A 10,208-nucleotide genomic window follows, 5' to 3' on the forward strand; every position below is an offset into this window, starting at 1 on the left:
CAGTGTTAAAGACAAAGATGAGCTGGTAGGACAGCATATTCAGAGAAAAGCTCAGTAGAAGGGAGAGGGGGGAGTGCTTTCACTGACTTTTCAGCTCTGTGATAAATGGCCTACATCCAATGAAGTTGGTCCAGCCACTAAATCACCAGGCATTCAGTCTTACCCTTTTTTGTCTCCCTTCCATTTCTCTCCCATAACCTGAAGATGCTCCTGGCAAACTCACTTTCATGTTCTGTTTCCTTATCTACACTTTGAGTCAGGTTCAGATGTTTAACAGCTGTGGGCAAGTTACTTGGTCTCTGAGCCTCAATCTCCTTGTCTATAAAATCAGCATTAAATGGGACAATACATGTAAAGTACTTCACAAACCTTAAATCACTATATAAATGTGAGCTATTAATAAATGAAGACCCAGTAACTTGGGTTTATCTCATGGTGTGTAGTCCTGTTTAAAAAAAAAAAATTAAGGCTTTTTTATTTTAATGCCAATCATTTGGGGGAGGGAGAAAATGTCAAGGTTAAAAAAAAGGGGGGAAAATATATGTGACACTCCAACCAAGAGGATAAATTTAGACCTCTAAGTACGACCCATCTCCCTTTCCACCTTTTCCCAGACCTCGGCTACACAACTTCCTTCCTTCAAGTAATAATGATGATGATAATATAAAAACACTTCCAACATAATGCTGAGCTATAAAAACTTAGAAGCAACATTTTAAATAGATGTCACCACACTTTATACTCATAATTTCCAAGCTACATGGAATAGAAAAGCTTTCTATGTGGAAGGAATTAAAATGATGTGGTAATAGGATGAGTTACCTATGATCTTCATTGTTCTGTCTACTTCTGGAAATGTCTTAAACACGTTTTCAGTGATCCTAAAAGATGAGATTTTATCCTAATACTTTTTATTAAATCCAATTCACTTGCAAGTCATGGTGTCACCTTCCTGATGTCATAGTTCTCTTTGAGAACAAAGGACAAACAACAACAACAAATTACATAAGGCAGTTATTTTATCTACCTCTTCAATAGCCCTGGGAATACTAAATATAAAAGAACAATAGTAAGATCGCTACTTAGCACAGGGCTATTTCTATATGAACTCCATCAAAATAGTCGGTCAGTCAACAAGCATTTATGGAACACTTACTATGTTCTAGTCTCTGTGCTAAGCACCAGGTATACAAAGAAAGACAAAATACAGTTCCTGCCCTTTAAGACGATACATTCCAATGGGGCAGGGAGGAGAGAACATGTAAGCAACTATATACATACAAGATATCCACAGCATGAATGGAAGGAACTGAGAGGGGGATAAAGGAGGTACAAGAAAAGTTTCTTGCAGAAGGCATAATTTGAGCTGAGTATTGAAGGGAACCAGAGAAGTCAGGAAATGGAAATAAGGAGGGAGAGCATTCCAGGCACAGAGTAGGGGTGGGGTGGGGATGGAGGTAATTAATCAAAAGACAGAGTTAAGGGATCAACTGTCATTTTTGTAAGACTGTGCAGCTGGACCATAATAAAGTACAAAAAGCTGGAAAAGTAGAAGGAGCCAGGATATGAAATACAACATAGAACATTTTATTTTTGATCCTGAAGGTAATATGAAGCAACTGCAGTTTATTGGTGGGCAGGGGGGTAGAAGCAAGGGTGATATGATTAGACATACACTTAAGGAAAATTACTTTGGAGAGTGCAGGGGCTACTGGGATGGTCCAAGCATGAGGGCCTGCCTCAGAGCAAACAGAAGGGCACAAGACTATGAGGGCAGAAAAGACAAGACTTGGCCATAGCTTGGAAGTGAAGAATTGAGGATGACACCTAAGTTGAGAGCCTGGGTGACTGGCAGAATGGTGATGCTCTCAAACATAATAAGAAAACTGGGAAGAGGAGGGAATTTGTGTGGTAAGATAATGAGTTCTCTTTTGGAGTCTGAGGTGACTACAGGACATCTAGTTCAAGATGTATAAATGGCAGTTGATGAGGTAAGACTAAAAAGCTCTGGAGAGAAACTAGGGCTAAAAATAGAATTGAGAATCATCTGTATACAGATGAACCCAGAGGAGGTGATGAAATCACCAAGCGACAGAGTTTAGACTGAAAAGGGAAGAACGCCCAGGACAAAAGCCTTGGGGGACACCTAGAGATAGTGGGCACGACTTGAGTGAAGATATAGCAAGAGACTAAAGAGTGGTCAGTTAGGTAGGAAGAGAAAAAAGAGGAAACAGAGTCAGGGAAACTCTAAGAGGAAAGAATATCCAAGCTGACTGACAGTGTCAAATGCTATGGAAAAGTCAAGAAGGACAAAGATCAAGAAAAGATCATTTTATTTGGCAATTAAGAAATCATTGGTAACTTTAGAGAGAGCAGTTTCGTTTGAATAATGAGATCAGAAGCCAGACAGATGCCAGGGGATTTGGAATCAATTGACAGGGGAGGTAGTGGAGACCTCAGTTGTAGGTGACTTTCTCAAGCAGTTTAGGTGAGAAGGAGATAGGTCAGGAGCTATTGAATATGATCAGATAAAGTGAGGCTTTTTTCCAGGTGAGGAAACACGGGTGTGTTTGTAGATAGCAGAGAATGGGCCAGTAGATAGGGAGACGTTAATGATTAGACAATGGGGATGATAAAAAGGACCGTGGGCTGGATCAAAGGTACTATTGAGGCAAAGTGAAGAACTTCACGTGAGACAGGGGTAAAGGAAGATAGTGGAAAGTGAGGGGAGAAATTTGAGTGACATGAGATGAAAAAGAGGGTAAAAGAGGGATTTCTCAACAAATAGCCTCAATTTTTTTCAGATAAGAATGAGGTAAAGTTCCCAGCTGAAAAGTGGCAGAAGGGGGTGCAGTGGGAGGCTTGAGGAGAGATGAGAATATTTGGTACAGTCACTACAGTGAGTGGGAGAGTGAACTGACTATGGAGGTGTAAAAGAATTTCCTTGCTACAATGAGGGTCCAGTTGAGATCACGCGGCATAAATTTGTAGTGGATCCAATCGTGACAGTTCCACGATTTTCTCTAGATCTGTTCAGCAACACAGGAATAAGAACAAAGGAGGCAAAGATGGTGGGAGTAATTCAAGCGTGGGATTTGGCAAAGTATGATTGGAAATTGGGCACGGGAGAAGGGAATTTGCATGTAGAGGAGAGTGTGGAGTTGGAATGATTGATCAAGGGATCAAGATGGGGAAGGAAGAACAATATAGCCAGCACAGTTAGTCAATAAACACTTCTTATGCACCTATTACATGCCAAGCACTGTGCTAAGCGATGGAGATACATAGAAAAGCAAAAGACAGTTCCTGCTCTCATGAAGCTCACAATCTAATGGAGAAGACGACGTGAAAACAACTAAGTAGGAACAAGCTATATACAGGATAAATTGGTAATAATCCACAGAGGAATGTCATTAGAATTAAAGGGATCTAGAAAGCCTTCCAGAAAAAGGTGAGATTTTAGCCAGGATTTGAAGGAAACCAGGGAAGCCAGGAGACAAGACATGAGGAGGCAGAGCATTCCATGCATGAGGAATAGCTGGAGAATATACATGGAGTCAGGAAGTGAGTGTCTTATGAGAGGAGGCCAATGTCGCTGGATCAGAGTATTTAAGAGTAAGATATAAGAAAACTGCAAAGAAAACCCTAACTGGGTTAGGAAGGGCAGTATAGGAGTAAATGGTAGAGGGTTTAGAGGTCACAGTGATGGCAGAATAAGGGGTTATCAGGCATAGAAGAAAATGGAATAAAAAAGATGGTGATCAGATTAAGGAATTTCAGAGCTCATGAACATGGAAGTGTGGTTGATGGACAAAAGAAAAAGTATGACAATCTCTGTATGGAATTGAGGTGTGTGAGGGAAGGGAATAGAAGGCTCAAATCATTGGGACTAGAAGAATATGAGGAAGTAGGAGTAAGTCAGCCATTGAGAATGAGTCTCAGTAGAGTATCTTTTTTTATTTTACAGTTTTTATTTTATTTATTTTGCAGTTTGCAGTAGTCTGAAATCCCAGGATGTGATAATCCGGTTAGTTGGGGGTAAGACACCAACACAGAAAGGTCTAATTCACAATTATGTATGATCACTTCAGGAGGGAAGTAACATAATAATATAAGTAAGGTGAAATGATGCCAATTTGTGGAGTGCCTGTGAAGTAAGTGGTACAGTTATCCTCATTTTACAGGTGAAGAAACTGGTCAAGTCACCTTAACCTCTCTCAGCCTCAATCTTCTCATCTATAAAGTGGGAGTATTACTACTCATGGTACTTACCTCCCAAAGATGTTGTGAGTATCAAATAAGAATATATATATATATATATATCTCCATGCAAAACTTCAAGCTTTATAAGCATCAGTTACTATTACTATTATTAATTAATCTCATTCGTCTCATCCTTTTTAAAGCTGTCTAATTACCTGCCTCCCTCAACCAAATGTCTCATGGATATTCTACGAGGAGCCTCTAGGTGGCGCAGTGGATAGGGCACCGGATCCTAGAGTCAGGAGGACCTGAGTTCAAATGTGACCTCAGACACATAACACTTATTAGCTGTGTGACTCTGCGGTGACATGTTGTTTGGGATTTAAACCCAAGCATTCCTGACTCCACGTCCACTATGCTCTATTGCTTAAAGCCATTGGAGTAAATGAAATTGCCAAGGGAGAAGACACGTGGCCTAGGGCCGGTTCATTGGGGAACATTTACATTAAGGGCAAGGGAAGAGAAGCAATCAGTAAAAATGTCAAAAGCTGCTGATGTTAAGGAGGCTGAAAAAAAATGATACTGGATTTGACAATTAGGCTCTCACTCGTGACACCAGAGACAGCAAAAAGTGTAAGGGGTTGAGAAGAATGAAATTACCATGAGAAGAAAGGAAAGGCACAGGTGGCTATTCAGTTGAAGGTTTAGAACTTTCCTTCTTTCATTCATCTGTACTATGATGAAACTGAAATTTACCTTTTGTAGGATCATTTGTAGAACTGAAAGCTCTTTCTTTGTGGTCTGTCTTGTGTGCCTCAATTTAAGATGATGTTTCTTATTTTCTCCTACAATAAGAGCATCTGGAACATCCAGTGGCAGACTGGTAGTCCTTATGGGTTGGAACTTCCTTACCATTTCTTCATTCTTGTTCTTCATTTGTCTCAGTTGAAGGTCCCATTGTTTACTCACAGCAACACTTTTGTTCACAAACTCAGTTGATTCCGTTACAACAGCTGCTATTTTATTATAACACAGGTTATTCATGTGAAATATCCTATCATTCTCCTCCTGTATTATTTTAAGACTTTCCACATTAACATGTGCCTGCATTACCAGACACAATATAATGTTTTTCTTAGCAATAAACAGTTGTTGGAATTCAGCGACCACGTTGTTGATATCATTTTGAGTCTCTAAAACATCCCTGAGAATTTGAGAAATATGTAGATCCATCTTCTGGCTCAATTTTTTTGTAGCCACTTAATTCCTGGCAGCCTATCTCAGAACATTGTTGAAGATGCTGGGGTTTTTTATTTGTTTGTGGCGAGGTAATTGGGGTTAAGTGACTTGCCCAGAGTCACACAACTAATAAGTGTTATGTGTCTGAGGTCACATTTGAACTCAGGTCCTCCTGACTCTAGGGTCCGGTGCCCTATCCACTGCGCCACCTAGCGGCTCTTCGGTAGAATATCCATGAGACGTTTGGTTGAGGGAGGCAAGTAATTAGACGGCTTTAAAAAGGATGAGACGAATGAGATTAATTAATAATAGTAATAGTAACTGATGCTTATAAAGCTTGAAGTTTTGCATGGATATATATATACATATATATATATGTATATATATATTCTTATTTGATACTCATAACATCTTTGGGAGGTAAGTACCATGAGTAGTAATACTCCCATTTTATAGATGAGAAGATTGAGGCTGAGAGAGGTTAAGGTGACTTGACCAGGGTTACACAACCAAGTAAGTTCCTGAGGTAGAATTTTAACCAAGGTCCTGTTTCCAATCTGTCTATTATATCACACTGCCTCTCTTTGATTTCTTATAAATAACAAACAAAAGGAAATAAAAATTCTTCACCATTTGCATGCTGCAAAGCTTAATGGCCAAATGCTTGCTTTCTGCTTGCCTTTACTGATTGATTCTCCCCATTTTTCCTCTATTCACTCCTCTCTTATAATAAAGTGTTTACAGGTCTTGGAACAGCAATGATCAGAAAGTAGACCACATGTAAAACTGGAAACTATCTGTGATTGGTGGTGTTGGGGAGACCAGTGCATGTTTCTTAGCAGGCCTAAAGGTCTGGAGTCCCCTCTGCCCCATTTGCCATTTGATTATGGATTTCCTCTACTATTTGGAGCCAAGAAAAGGGGATAATAAATTGGCTTTATAGGTGCCCATCCCATCACTTACCCCCAAATGTATCTAAACAAATAAGTATAATGGAGACTGTATCAAATATCACTCTGTCATTAACAGATGCTTCTTGAGTTGTGTGTTTGCCCACTTGTGCCAACATTGAGGGCTAAACTGACATAGCACTAGAGGCATCCATTAGTGACAGAAGTCATTTGTACCAGAGTTTTTATTGTATAAGGTTTAGAAGATGGTTTACAAGTTGCTTGTAGCTGTGATAAATATCCCAAATGGGATCCAAACATCCATGTAATATGGCAGATGTTCCATCATTAAGCAGTCAAATCTATGTGTTAATTGAGAAGATAATAAAGTGCAAGAGGGCTTAACCATAGTCTAGACAGCTAACAATATAGGATGTAAAAGATTACAAGCTAAGAGTTCAAGGCATTAAAACTACAAGGAAACATGCAGAGAGAGAAGAAGAATCCAAGTAACCATAGGATGGTAAAAGTGGACACTGAGGATCAATGGCTATGTTACCAATAATAGGATAATAGGATCATAGCCAAATGGCACCTTAGAGATCATCTGGTCCAATACCTTTAATTTACAGATAAGAAAACTGAGGCCCAGAGAGATTAAGTGACTTGTACAATGTCACACAAGCGAGTGAGTAGCATAGCAAGATTTAAACCCAATCTGTGGAATACAGGCAACAAGCCCGATGAATCTTATTGGAACTCATTTGTTAATTAAACAAAGTTTCAACTAGGAAGTAAATAGGTCTATGAAGCCCCGTGGTGGTGATTGTGAAGATCAACAAGCCCTATCTAGTGGAAGAGAGCCAGCTGGATCCTCTGGCTCTCTGACCAACCAAAGAAGCCTAGCAGGCCAGTATGGGCTCTTTTAAAACAAAGTAACTAGTGGTGCAGTGAGGTGGTGTCATGGATAGGGCACCAGGCCTGGAGTCAGGAAGATGTGAGTTCAAATGTGGCCTCAAATACGTATTAGCTGTGTGACCCTGGGTAAGTCACTTAATCCTGTTTGTCTCAGTTTGCTTATCTCCAAAATGAGCTGGAGGAGGAAATGGCAAACCATTTCACTATCTTTGCCAAGAAAACCCCAAATGGGGTCACAAAATGTCAGACACAACTGAAGTAGTAACTAGTAAACCTCTAGTCAAGCCTCCTGTCTCCAGAGAGAATGGCCTTACTTAACACTGTTATATCATCAAAAAGGGTTGCTCAAGTTGCTCAAGGTTCACTGGCCTGTTGACCTTATTACTTTATCACAAAACCACATAATATCAGAGCTAAAGGGAACTTGGGAAGTCAGAAAAATACAATTTCTTCTTTGCCCCACTCTTTTCAGAAGGTGAATTTCTTTTCTATAGTTCACATAATAGACCAAAAAAGTCTTTGAATTCCTGGAATTCTTAATAAAAACTCCAAATCTCTCAGCAATAACTTCTAGGCACTATAATTTCTCCTAGCATATAACCACGACCATCACCACACACACACACACACACACACACACACACACACACACACACACACGTGCACACACGCACCCCTAATATCATTAAGTCATAAAGGATAAGAAGACTGTTTATTGCAAAGTGCCTAAAAAAGGCTTTATAATATCATATTGGCCACTGAGGTCCCTTCCAGCTCTAAGATCTATGATTCTATAATCCCTAAAAAGCACACAATAGCACGTCATCTCGAATACCCATGAAATGTCAACAGGATTACAGTACTGTTCTAGTGCTATTCAAACAGGTTAAACTGGCCACCAGGCAGGGTCAGCCATCAGGAAAAAAAAATGAATTCTCCTTATTCTTTAGTACCCAGAGCCTGACTTTTTTTCCTAACCTTTTCTTGAGCCCCGTTATGTCCAATGGTCTCCCTATCCTCCACCCAGGAACATGAGCTTCTCAGCAGTTGAATTTACTTAATATTTATTAAGCATTATGCTAGTCTAGGGGAAATAGAAACTAGGTAAGACAGAGTCTCTGTCTCCATGGAGCAGAGATAGGGGGAGAGGGGGAGGAGCCACAACATAGTCACAGATAACTACTATTCAAAATCATACAAATGCATTAGAGAGTTGCAGAACAATGTGGTTTTGTGAAGTCTAGGGTAGGGGTGTGTGGTGAGGAGGATGTTACCAATTGCAGTTAGCAGAGAATGCCTCCTGGAGAAGGTGGCATTTAAGGTAGACTTTCCAGGGTAATAATAATATTCTTATACATATATATATACATATATGTGTGTATGTATATGTATGTATGTGTATATGTATGTATGTATATGTGTGTATATGTGTATATATGTATATATGTATATATAGTGTTAATACCTTTGTACATACACATATATGAAAATAAAAATACATGTGTGTATATGTATGTATCTGTATATATGTATGTGTGTGTTTATGTGTGTGTATGTGTATGTATATAGTCCTTTAAGGTTTGCAAAGTGCTTGACATATATCTCATGTGATACAAAAACCCTGGGAGGTACGTGCTATCATTATTCCATTTTACAGATTGGTGAACAGAGGTAGGGAGAAGTTAAGTGACTTGCCCAGGGTTAGTAAAACTGGGATTCAAACCCAGGACCACTAACTCTAAATCAATCACTTTTTCTGATTCACAAACCTGCCTCTCTGATAGGGAGGAATTGAACAGGTAAAGAGCAGGTTTTAGGCATTAGGGAGTGCAAGACTAAGACACAGATCAATCAATCAATCAATAAGTGCTTTTAAGTATTTATTATGTCCCAGGCAAAACAAAGGCAAAAATAGTTCCTGCCCTCAAGGAGCTTATATTCTAATGGGGAGACAACATGTAAATAGGTATATAGGAGATATACACACAGTAGATGAAAGGTAACCTTGTGGGGGAGGTGGGAGGGTCAGAAAAAAGCAGAAAAGTGTCTAGTGGAAAGAGTAGTCTGGGGTATAGAGTGTGTGGAAGAGTGTAATGTGAAATTAAGCTGTGGAAAGGTAGAGAGAGCTAGATTATGGAGAGCTTTGAATGACAGGCAAAAAATTTTGAAATTCACTCAATAAGACAATTGTTGCTGTTTGTACTTCATTTTCTAAGAGGACAGATGACATCATGGATGATGTTTTGACTTGTGAGTGAATTGGACTTAAGTGAGGCAGAGTTGCACAGAGTTGTCAGCCTCTCTCTCTTCCAGAGTCATCAAAGCCCAGTGGCAAGACGAAAGTCAGAATGACTGACGACGGCCCCAGGTGCAGTGCATGACCTTGGTGTCTTCCATGTCTGATCAAGCTCTACGCTCTCCTTCCTGGCTATTGGAACAAATTATTCTCATCTGCCCATTCTGGTGTGGAAGTTTTCACATGCTTGGGGTAGATATCCCCCTTAGCTCACCCCGTCAGTTACCCTCAACCTGGTTTAGCCAGGTTGCCCAGATGGTTTTACAGGGGTATGGCCAATGCACATGCTACAGCTTCTTGGAGCCACAGGTGAGAGTAATAGGGACTATAGGGAGTCACTGAAGATTTTTATTTCAGCCAAGAGGTAATACAATGCCCTTGGAGTGAGGCTTGGGATTCCAAGGTATAATATGAAGAAGCACAGAGAACAATGAAACAGAAGAGAGAAAGTAAAGCAAGCTAATTTTTTTTAAAGGAAATAAACTAAATTGGCCTTACTTTGATCTGGAAACTCAGGGAATTTGAGTTTGGCCATGGCACCTTCCTCCTGGATGCTACTGAGGTATTTACACGTAATGAGATCTAAAGAAAGAGTAATCTGGCAGGGGTATCAAAGATGGCCTGAAGAGGGATATATGAATGGATGTGGGAAAACTTGTAAG

Source organism: Vombatus ursinus, unplaced genomic scaffold (genome assembly GCF_900497805.2).
Source record: "Vombatus ursinus unplaced genomic scaffold, bare-nosed wombat genome assembly UNPS02011767.1, whole genome shotgun sequence".
Taxonomy (NCBI): Eukaryota; Metazoa; Chordata; class Mammalia; order Diprotodontia; family Vombatidae; genus Vombatus; species Vombatus ursinus.